The sequence below is a fragment of the Apaloderma vittatum genome, unplaced genomic scaffold (assembly GCF_000703405.1).
Source record: "Apaloderma vittatum isolate BGI_N311 unplaced genomic scaffold, ASM70340v1 scaffold9690, whole genome shotgun sequence".
NCBI lineage: Eukaryota > Metazoa > Chordata > Aves > Trogoniformes > Trogonidae > Apaloderma > Apaloderma vittatum.
The window spans coordinates 11,973-19,112 of NW_009696196.1; positions in this window are offsets into that span (position 1 = coordinate 11,973).

Genomic DNA, 7,140 nt, shown 5'->3' on the forward strand with positions numbered 1-7,140 from the left:
ATAGATTCTGGACTGTTTACTGTTTTATTTATTCACATGACTGGTTTCATCACAGGTAAAAATTCACAGAACAGCTGTTATCTATGTATGTCTTAATCCAAATGTAATGAATTATAAAAATCATTGCACAATAATGTTCAAAATTCCCCAGGCTATGCCCATTTCTCTGACTCATTCTTGTTATCTTTAATTCTGGACATATTCTCTATACAACACATTCTTTGATTCCTGTATCTGATTGTAGAAAATAAACAGAAAATCAACCAGCTTTGCTGGAACTTAATATAAAATTCTTATCTAGTGTTCCAATGTTTTTTGAAGTGATAAGGTAATGTTTGTAACATTCCATACAAGATTGCACTAACAGAACCATAAAATCTCTCAGGTTGGAAGGGACCTCTGGCAGTCATCTAGTCTCAGCCCCTGCACAAATTGCAACCCCAAATATCACATGTGTTTCAGAACATATATTAAAATGCCATGTATTCGTTTCACTCAGCATATGACCCGCTTGTAAAATTTATTATTAAAATGGTTGCTAAAATTTCGTTTCATTTCCTGTTAGGAATTTTGGAAAGAAGCAGAAGAACTAGTGGCCTCAAGAGTCAGAAAACATCCAGAGCACTACTTCTGTAAGAAAAATAGTAAACAGGAATTCCTTGGTTGCGGTATTTGGTAGAGAGCGATACAAAGATGAGAAAAAAGGACAACCCTTAACTTAACATTACTGTCTCCATCGAAGTACAGAATGGTTATTATAAAGGACAGAAATATTTTATTGGTAACATCAAGCATTGCTGAGATAGCCCTTGCTCCACGTGTCTGTATTAGAGACACTCTAGGTGTGTAAGCAAGGGAACCACAGGCTAGAACTTGTATCCCACTAGGTTCTCCTTCACAGATATTTCTTTTCCATCTTCCCACATCTTCCAGTCTGGCTCCATGTTACTCTTCATCTCTCAGATTTTTGTTCTGCATCCCTAATACTTCTGCAGGTCCTCCGTTTCCTGTTGGCATCTTTCAGCCTCCCCACAGACTCTTTGCAATTTCTTGTTCAAAATATCTTTATTTAGGACTGTTTTCTTGTCACTTCAGAAAGCTGTCAAAGAGTGCTGTTATTGAGATCATCTGAATGATTTTAATCTTCCACTAAAGACACAAAGGTATAGTAATTTTTATTTAGAGCAGATGTTTTTTTAAGGCACTGCTTCTGGGAAGCGTGACATTGAGGAAAACTGCGAAGTGACATACAGAATGTGAATTCTTTACAGAAGTAGTAATTCCAGATTTTTTACTATCTATCCTTCCAGGCAAAGATGTTCACCAGAGCTGAATTGAAATAGCTGGGAGATCCTTTCATGGTGTGCCACGTCCCTGCTCTGTGAGCATGCAATGGGATGGGCAACGGAAGATGGTAAGGGATAGTGAGATTTTTTCAGGATTTCTTAACTTTTCTGAAGATGTAAGAGCACAAATGCATGGGCCATGATGCACTTGTGTCCCTTCAGTAATACTCTTGCTTTCTGTCTGCTCTCACTGAGATCAACTCACCCTGTTCTTTTCTCCATCGTAGTCTATTTACATTGTTTCAGGTTTTCAAGGCATTGTCTGCACAGAAAAGGGCTGGAAAACTTTGTTTTTAAACTGAGGGTAGAACTTCAGTCTGCTCCATTGACCTGGGCCTCACAGAATTCTCTCTGATCCTTTGTCAGAGGATGTTTTTTTTGTTGTGAGAGGAGTAGGATAACCAGGTAGTACGGCGTTGTGATTTCATGGTGGCTGGGAGCATGGAACACGCGGTTAAATCTAAACTGCAACAGAAATTAGGGGAAACAGGGCAAGCAGGTCCTGTTTCTGGTGTTTTCAGGCACATCAGGCTTTTATCAGGAATTTGAGAAAGCTGCTGTTCATTTAAGAATAGAAAAGATATAATTTAGCTGTTAAAAACAACTAAATCCTCTTAGGCCCATTTAGCATCACAGGGCTCAGTTGCATCTCAGTGGAAAGTCCATTGGTGAAGAGGGTTGTTGAGTAAATATGTGCAGTTTCTGCCAGCATAAGAATATATTTAGAATGGAAATCAGAGAAGCTACATCTATGGTACATAAATATGCTTGTTTTCTTAGGTACATGTCTGCATTCTACATATGTAAAAAAGCTTGTCCTGGCTGTGGAGGTGTTTTTTTCAGTGGTTCAGTAGCTCGAAAAGAAAACACTTTCACAAAATAGTTGTCACTGATTTTTTTTTTTCCTGTCCCTTTGTTATTAAGAACTCTTTGAGAAACTGTGACAGAAGTGCTGCATCCCTAACTGCCTCAGAAGTTATTCTTTGTGACTGTCACCAATGTGGGTAGTAAAGTTAAATGGTATAGCAAATTAAAGTCAGAATAGCCAGCCGAAAATACAGCCAAATAAGCCTTGAATCTAAGTTTAACAACTTGACCCTATAAAACCAGTTATATTAGAATATATCTTTGAATTGTCCCATATCACCCATGCTTCAAGGTAGAGGTATACAGCCCAAGTTTCCTAGTGCTATTTCTTCACTGTGCTCAAGCAGGCAGCAGAGGGCACAGTTCCCTGCTGAAAGCCTTCCAAGCAGGAGGTTCTCTGACTGTACCTCATTCTGCTTAAAATGTTTTCTGTCAGGAGCCATGTTTTGATTAAAACACCGCAGGTTCCAGACAGTAGTACCTCTGAAAGAAGACATTTCTCTTTCGCTGTTTATCCAACAGTTAATTCTGTACAAAAACTTGAGGTTCAATTACAGCTAATGCAACTTCCAGAATACAGGTGTTATCACAGATGACTGAAGTAATTATCTGCATATTGTTTTGTGCCACAAACTGAATGTGTTTGGTTACCTTGGACAAACACCTGCTCTATACGTACAGCTCAACTTTATTCACGAGCGATAGCCTAACATGTGGCAAAGCGATATTGCAATGGTCAGCAGCTCCAGTTGAAAGGTCCAAATCCTGAAAATGTACTGTGCAGGTAACAAATTTCAGCAGTCTGATGGCACTCAAATGTGATTTTCAACTTCTGACCCAAAACTCTGGAGTCTACAGATTCTTTTCAAGGTGAAACACAACTGAGAAGACCAAGCCTTCTTTCAGTAGACTTGGATTTTTTGTGTCTTTGCTGGTAAACGTTTAAATATCTAGAAATCAAAGGGCTGAAAACCTCTAATGCAGAGCAAGTGAAATGTACCATCACAGCAGTCTATCCTTCATGTGTTATATCTATGAACCAGATAAAGTCTGTTGTAGCTGTATATGTTTCTTTCATATTAAGGTACAGAACTGAAAAGAAAAAAATCCATAGAACTACCCCATAATTTCTGACGCAGATTGCTTAATGTTCTATCATTATACTTGCAAATAATAAATATTAAATAAATAAAAAATAATAAATATTTGTTTATTACCATGCCATGTCCACCTTCAAATCTGTTCTGGTATCTAAATGTATTAGTTGCAATTCAATATACTCTCTGATTATGGGGTGTATAATGACATTTATAAAATTTTGTTGGTATTTGATGGAAAATATAGACTTCACAAGCTCACAGAACACCTGCTAACAAGAAAAGATTATGAATACTTCATTATTTGGTCACATGTTTTTTTCCTTGCTTCAGACTTTGGCTGTTCTCATAACCAGGACAGGTAGTTACAGGACAGTTTTATATTTTATAGGTCTGTCTGCTAATAAAAATAGATATATTATGTTTCACCACTTAAGATCAATGCTCACTTAGCATTAAAAGCCTAAGCCTGTAGCCCACAGCAGATAAAACTCCTCAGTTAAGCTGACAGTTTTCCCTTCCCAAAGAGGGGCCGGGTTTGATCCTACCTACAGACACCAGCCGGGCGCAGACAAACGGAGCTGCATGTTGCCCATCACCCAGTGAAAGAAGCAGGTGCGAGGTAATGTGAGACAACAGCTCTTTCAAAGCCATGAGGGTCCTGTTATCTCCTGGCTTTATGTTACTGGCCAATTATGAGTTATTTTATTTTTAAGGTGATCCTTATCTCTTGCAACCTATGCAATACTTTGCACAAGGGTGGCCAGAGCTTCCTCAGATCAAGTGATGCCTTATGACTTGGAAGTGCCTTCCTTCTAGGTCAGTCCAAAACTTTCATCATAACTTTGGTATTTTCCTCTCTCTGGTTGATTTACAATAGCTATAAGGGAAGATTTTGTAATACAAGTTATTTAATTTTGACCAGAGTATTACAAATAGCAATATCTTGACTCTCTGTAAATATTAACTAAAAAAGACCACTATGAGAGCCAGTGAAATGTTTTTGAAAGTTTTCATAGGTTTGGTTTTTTTTCACAAATCAGTTCACTATCAAGATATGTAGGATTTGGCATGTAAAAGAATGAAAAATTTCCTTTAAACAATCTTGTAATTAAATATTTTTCAGAAGAGTTTTCTGGTTTTTTTTATGGCCAATGTCTTTAAAATAAGACTATTTTACATTCATTGCTATACTGTGTTAATTCTTAATTTCATACTCACAAATAAGGTCAATAGATGCCCTGCTATGCGTAGTTAGAGAGATTGATAGTGGTTTGCAGGTTCAGAACTTTAGGCATTAAAACTTTGTCCACACTCATCTGGAAAGCCAGGGATCCACTTCTATTTATACTGTGAAGGTTTTGCCAAGGATATCGCATTTCTTTAATCTCAGTTTCCTGGAAAGGTGCTAACACTTTCCCTGCAGAGTGTGGATAGTCTAAAATGCGGAGGTAATAATCAGTGGTTGATGGAATATAGGCTTGTGTTTTAGGAAGCTTATTCCATCCATGATCCTTGGCCTTCTGCTGGGACATTGTTTTATGGATGCTGTCTCAACAATTTAGTCCCATAGTTCTAATGCATTGATATAATGTGACAATGTCTGGACTGTACGTACCCTAGAGGAATGTATGAGACTCACAAAAATAATTATAAGATGCTTTAAATCATATTCTTTTATCTTACATCTATAGATAATTTACTTCAATCTCTATTGCAAGTTGTAAAACCTTACATTGGAAAAAACGTCCAGCGTTCTTTGAGTTCAGATGTCTTTTGTTGTTGTAAAAAACCTTAAAATGTTTTTTTTTGCCTCAGGTAGAAGAGGGAACCGAAAAAAGTTTTCCAAATGGCAAGTACTGTGCAACAAGCAGTGAGGTATCAGCCACCCATCCTAAATTGCATCTTCTTAGTTCCTGGGACTTTGTTTAAAGTCAGACCTAATTTCTTTGTTATGTGGAAAAAGACTGATACTACAGCCACATTGTAACTTCAGGAATTAAAAAAGTGGTGAGTTTATGCAAAGAAATACTGAGTTCTTTTCCTCTGAATCCTAGTTCATGAGCTCAAGAGCTCCTTCATAACATTAACCTTATTTTTTACATTCATGCAGAAAAATAAATAAATCGGTTTTGTGAGATTTTAATTTAAAATTTTAAGAACCAGCAGATTAGATTTTAATTAGGAAAAATTAGTAATTAAATATTTTAGCAACAGTGATAGTTAAAACCTGTAGTGCACTTAGGGATGTATAAAAGGGTGTAACGGGAGAAATCATAAGCCAGTTGTTTTGGGTTTCAAGAAGCAAAGCAGTTGTTGTGTCAGTCACACACAGCCTGCTGCATTTAAATTGAAGGTCTAGAATTACTTTAGAGCCTGGCTGATGAGACACTAAAAAGGTCACAATTCTGAAGTCTTGGCTTCTCTTCCAAGAGATCATTTTACTGAATCCTTGCCATGCTCACCTCGCGCAGAAAGAATACTTTTCATAGTCAGAAAATTGATGTTGATTATCTGATCAACCAAAGGTACTATGGCAATTTACCTACATCATATTCCCATTGCATCTGTCTAGCAAGACAAGATTTTTATTTCCTTTGGCTGTTATCCGTAGAACTTCATTCCTTTCTTCGTTAGAAAATTCAAAATTATCTTGCCCCGCTCTTCTGTATTCTTTGCCACTGAATTTCTTTATATTATGTTGTCCCCATATCAGGCTGGAATGCACCATCTATTTCACTCAAAACATAAATATGATTTCAGATCTCTGTGGATTAGTCCTACTAGCTAGTAACTTGGTTTTTTTCAGTGGTTGAGTCAATAGTTCTTGAGCACTGACAGAAGGTCTTTCATATTATCTATATTAACTAACTCACAGTGACCAACACTGTCTACAGATGACTGATAGACAAGGAATTGAGGGTTCTCTGGCTCTTTCCCCCAGCAGAGAGTGCGAACAACTGCAGTCGATTTGGTGCTGTGGCTCTCATAGGAGTGAAGGAAGTTTTTCTACCTTATTCTAAAGGAACGATAATAATTGACATCAGATCTGGTCAAAAGTCGGGACTTCTGTTCTGCAACAAACACATTTTGTTTCAAAATATTTCTTTAAGGAATTTATAAATTTCACTGATGGCTGCTAAATCCCCCTGCGAATACATCCAAAAAAGTTTTGATTCTCAAAGTGGAAAAATTATTGAGCCATAAACACCTTTGCCCTGATGTACCAGGCTTATATGTCCCTCTAGGACTCCAAACCATCCAAGGGGACAGGCAGGAAGCTGGGAGGCTCACATGTCACTAATAACCTTGTTACTTGGACTTAAACACCACATTTTCTCCTGCCTCAGGAGAGAGGCTGCAAGTCCTGAGTGGCCAGGATGAAGGTGGCCCTTTTTGCGCTCCTGCTGTACAGCTCAGTTCTCAAGAGCAATGGGTTCATTCTTTTTAGTGTCTGGTACCAGTTTGGTTTCTGAAGCCTTAAAACATAGTCACCCACACCATCCTGAGTCTATTTCAGTGCTAAATATGGCAGTAATTTATCACAGCCATTCCAAACCACAACAACCAAGACAGCAGGAGGTCCCCTGATTCCCCTCAGCCCAACAGGGTGCTGAAGGCTTGACAGAAGCCTGGGTACTGAGATCTTCAGACTCCCTGCTGGAGAACTACAAATTCTGGCCAGGTCCAGCTGATAGTTTTGCTGTCTTCATTTCTCACATAGTTTACATGGTAAGGTTGGCCAAGGACCATAAATTGTGCACCCTTCCCTTCCTTCAAGCAGAAGTTTCATGATGTAGTGAAACACCGATATCATCTTATTATCAGAC